Below are 5,256 nucleotides of genomic sequence, written 5' to 3' on the forward strand. Positions count from 1 at the left end.
GAATCTTTGCCTATGCTCCCACTAACCTTAGGATTGCTTGTTTGTTCTTTATTCATGAGAGTTGGCTATTCTGTGTGTGTCACATTACCCCTGATTATCCTTATTATATATCACTTACCCTTGTATAGTCAGTGGTCTTCATCTTGCTTATACGTGTCATGGTTATGTAACTAAGTAAATACACTTTACACAATCTAGCCATCCCTTGGGAAAATATAAATAACGATACCCTTAATACTTCCGGGTGAAATGCTACAATGGTATATCCATGCGCTTGCGGATCCTTCTGTAAACATTAAGACATACCACACGGCATCTTCGAGTTGCCGTTGCCAGGAACTAACCACCCCTAGTGATGACGCTAAGAAATGCCAACAGAAACTACTCCCACAATCACAGAGCCCCAAGCTACTACCAAGAAAGATTCGCCTGCTCCTCCTCCAGCAGTAACCGTCACTGTCCAGCTGGAAAAGCAGCACCCACCAGAGGATCTCTACGAGGGTTGCCGCCTGCTCAACTAGAAAAGGGCGTTCATGCGCCAGCGCCTCGCTAACAACCTACAGGAACAGCAGGGCGACAACTACAACTACTCCAACTGCGACCTCCGCAGCGTGATCAATGTTGGGTGCGACACGCGCAACGTCATCATCTCAAGGAGAAAGGAATGTGAGGAAGTCAAGGCATATAGCCCTTCTGCCAACTATCGCATCCCGCCAAAGGCTTCCGCATCCTTCAAGAAGCACAAGCCGGTAACCACCATTACCCGTTCTTGGGGTAAACTACGCACACCGCGTCAAGGAGAATCGTCTCAGAGCAGAAACAGGATCAACAAAGTATTGCTACGCAAGTGCTTCATCCAGCGAAAGAGCTCTCACACGATCTTTCAGTGTGACTCACTCCGCAAGGCCCTTGGGGCACCACTCCTGAAGGAGACCCTACCAATAATCTAGTCGATCCTGGTATCGACTAGTTTTTTATCTTCGAATAAGTTTTATTCAGTCATGTAAACCATTGCTCACGTCCAACGAGCAAGGGGTAGGTCTTAAGAGTCAGGGTCTATCACTTTACAGCTATGTAATTTCGACATATCCAAATAAAAGTTGATTTCTCCTATAAATCGACTACTTGGCTCTCGCTCACACGACCAAAACTCCATCTCGACAGTCAAGCTCATCATTAGAGCAACTATCGAGTAGTTTTCAAGGTTTACACCCAAGTGCTTTTTTGACATTTATATCTTGGGCAACCCGACGGGGTTCGTACCTAACAGTTCTGTCTTAAAAGTTACTCCAGTCCACGTTATGGACACCCTACTCGCCCCGCTCGAGTAGGCTTTGGTTATCCCTTCGACATTTACGTCTTGGGCAACCCGACGGGGTTCGTACCTAACAGTTCTATCTTACAGGTTACTCCAGTCCTCGGTTAAAAGGACACCTTACTCGCCTCGCTCGAGTAAGTTTTGGATATCTTTTCGACATTTATGTCTTGGGCAACCCGACGGGGTTCGTACCTAACAGTTCTGTCCTAAAGATGACTCCAGTCCTTGTTAAAGGACACCCTACTCGCTAGCTCGAGTAGGTTTTGGATACTCTTTCGGCACCTTCATCTTGGATAACCTGACAGGGTTAGTACCTAACAGACTTGCCCTAGAGTTACTCCAGTCCTCAGGTAGAACACCTTACTCGCCCTGCTCGAGTAAGTTTGGGATATTTCTAGAATATTCACATCTTGGTTAACTTGACGGAGTTCAATCCTAATAGTCCTATTCTAGAAATCAATCCAGTCCATTAATAGGACATATTACTCGATATGATCGAGTAGTTTGGGATATTCTCGCAAACAGTTGAGTGCTATCTGGGTGACCGAACAAGGCCTATCCTAACTGGTCAACTATGAAAATCCCTCAAGGAGTATAGAAAAGTTCTTGATACTATAAAATAGGTTGACACAAGTTTCCCGCTTGCTCAGTTTACTATGGGAATATTCGCTACAGAATCTTTTTGCCTCAAGTACTTGACGGGTGCTACTCGCTTGCTTGAGATACAAAAAGAGCTCCTGTTTTCCTTTAGCATTCTGAGTACTTGTCGAGAGCTGCCTGTCCTCCTATCTATCAAGGAACATCTTATAACTCAATAAGAGTTCTTCCATGGATTGGACAACAAAGTCCACAATAGCTACGCGCTAACAGAACATTTCCTTTGAAAAGGAAACCCACACTAAGCTATGGCTCTGAACACCCTTATAGTGATATTCCCACTTGGTTAATCCCGCGGGATTCAATCCTAACCGGTCAGCACCATGGTTTTAATTCAGAACCATATAAACTCGATTCTATTCAAGAAAAACTTTGCCGTCCAAGGCACTGACGGATACAATTCCTTGTATCTACTACCACGACTGAGTGGGCCCGACGCTGCCTACACTCAGGATCTTCGAGTACACTACTTGACATACCAAAGGATTCCACAATCCAAATACAAAATGAGTACTTAACATTACACAAATATTCAATATTTGTTCAAAAGTACTCCTGGCCCACGAGCCAACTCAATTATAAGAAAAGTTCAAGGAGACGCTATCTTGTTCAAGGACTCTACAATTTGATCGGCCACTCTCAAAGTCTCCGTCAAATACTGATGGAATTGATCATCCTTACACTCAGCTTTGGCACCTTGTCCAAGCGCGTCCAGGCGAGTGGTTGGCCAATAGGACTTCACCAACCACAGTACGTGACCCACGTACTGGCGGGTAATGGTGGAGACAAACCTCTCAAAGGATCCGGGAACTTTGCGAAGCCTCCCTGCCAGCGTGAGCGGTTCATCTCCATCCCTAACTGGGATATCCATGGCCTCGGCGACCTCCAAGGCGGCATCCTTGACTTCTCTCAGCTCCATGACTTCTCGGTGCATCTAGTCTCGTGACTCCGACAAGGTCTTGAGCTGCTAGAGAGTCGACGCCGCCTCCCGATCAGAATCCTCCTTGATCTTCTTGAGTTTCTCTATTTCATCTGTGTTGCGGTACATAAGAATCTTTAGATCCAGTACCAAGCTTTCTTGAATCTTTAAAGATTCTGCACAAGCTATGTACTCGATAGAAAGAAAATCTTATAAACACTAAACAGATCTACTAGTCGAATGCATATCAAATGCCAAAGACTAACCTTTCTTAGACTATGAGAGCTCTTCACCTTTCCCTCAAGAGCAGTCTTCTCAGACAAGAGCATCTTAACCCTCTCTTTCAGGGCATTCAGCTCTGTCTCATCCGGGGACTGGACACCCTTCTATCCCAGTGCTTCTTGCAAAATAAAAAGATCAGTATACTACTCGATCGACTACAAAGAGTACTCGAAGTATTCGACTACTTACCTCCAGCAGCTTGACAGCAAGCTCCACCTTCTCTCGTGGCAAGCCACTTCCTGATGTGACCTGGGAAGTACTCACCAGTACCTCAGCTACGGCCCTTTTGGGCACATCTTCAACTCTCCCTATAGCATTCCCTGAGGTTTGGGGGTCTAAAGGAAGAACATGCTACTTAATCGCAATAAGAGCAATAAAAAGATACATTTCCCACAAGTTGTTACAAGTTTACCTGCAGGGGTTGTCGGTGTTTACCGCCAAGCCTACTCAGGGATACTCTTAGTAGTAGGGTTTGTAGGTAGGGATCGACGGCTCTGAAACTCGATGGTGCAAGGAACACAAAGATTTAGACAGGTTCGGGCCGCGAGTTGTGTAATACCCTACATCCTGTATGGTGGTTTGTATTGCCTTAGGTGTTGATGTCTTTCGAGGGGGTCCCTGCCCACCCTTATATATCCGGGGGGACAAGGTTACATGGAAAGTTCTAGCCGAGTACATTTGGATCCCTTCTACAACACGATCGGGTAGTTTCCTTGTACTGTAGCTAGTACTACGCCTATTCGGGTAGTTACAAAAGAGATAAGGTACATCCATGAGCTATCTCTTACTCTAGAACATTCTATGCCTGTGAGCAGTCCCGCTGTCCCCGGTCTGACAGGGGTCTTCTCGGGCTGTTCATCATTGCCTCCCTCAGGAAGCTTCTTGCCTTCTCCCCCTTCTGGAAGCTTGCCGCATCCGTCAGCTTCCGGGATTTCCTCATTGCCTCTCTCCAAGTTCGGCAAAGGAGAATCCCGAAGCATGGAGTCGACCATGGCCTCCGCATCTTGAGCACTCATGTCTGGAGTGCTCGGGGGCTTCTCCAGCCTCGATTAGGAAGCTGAGAGGTTCTCAGCCTCCACGTTCTCACCCAGGACTGCATCACTGAAAAAGTCAAAAGTAGTTAAAAACCACCAGACTCAAAATCAGATGCTATGGCTACAAGTTCTAAGGAACTTACGTAGGAGCTCTTATCAGGGTAACCCCTTGATGCCAAATTTGCGGGCAGGCTTTACAATCATAGCCCGCTTACCCGCATCACCGGCAACATTTACATCGGAACTACTCGTCGAAAGAGTAGCCCCGGTCCCACTTGACGGGTCCACTGTGGTAGAGGAGACAGTATGTCCCACCACAGTATCATCCCCAGATGAGGCTATCCGTAGCACTTTAGCCACCGGACTTGAAAAAGAATGCAAATTAGCAAATTGATATAAAAAAGTACTCGATTCTAAAAATAACTAGCTACTTACCTATCACTTGTAGTTTGGGAGGAGCTACGACGCTTCCTCGCCGCAGATCGAGTTCCCCTGGGATGTCCAGTTTGGGTATCGGTGCTTGGAGTAGGGCTGAGATCCCCATCACTCCTTCCCCCAGCTTCTTCTTCATCTGCGCAACCAAAATTATGCATAAGTATTGTTTGTATGAAACTTCATATGAACATACTCAGACTTGGTTAGCAGGTCGAAAAACTTAGAAGAACAATAGAGGTGAATAAATGTCTGGTAGTGCAGGACTACTTTTAAAGTGCTCCATGTCCTCCTACAGAAAGCAAAATCCTATCAGATTTATACTATTATATAGTACTCGATTTGTACGCATCGACTACTCTTATCAAGTACCTGCTTCAGTGGATTCGCAGCAGAAAAAGTATCAGGAACAACTGGAACTTTCTTTACATTCCTCGGCAGTCGTTGTACTCGACTAAATGCTACATCATCCGAGATCTCTTCCTTCGAGTATCTTGATGAATCAGCTGTCCCCTGATACTGGAACCCGAGCGATTCCCGAGCCTGCAATGGCTGGATCCTTCTTTTCATCCAGTCGAATACGACTGCTTCTCTAGTCAACATATTTTGCCTTA

The sequence above is a fragment of the Panicum virgatum genome, chromosome 9N (genome assembly GCF_016808335.1).
Source record: "Panicum virgatum strain AP13 chromosome 9N, P.virgatum_v5, whole genome shotgun sequence".
NCBI classification, from domain to species: Eukaryota; Viridiplantae; Streptophyta; class Magnoliopsida; order Poales; family Poaceae; genus Panicum; species Panicum virgatum.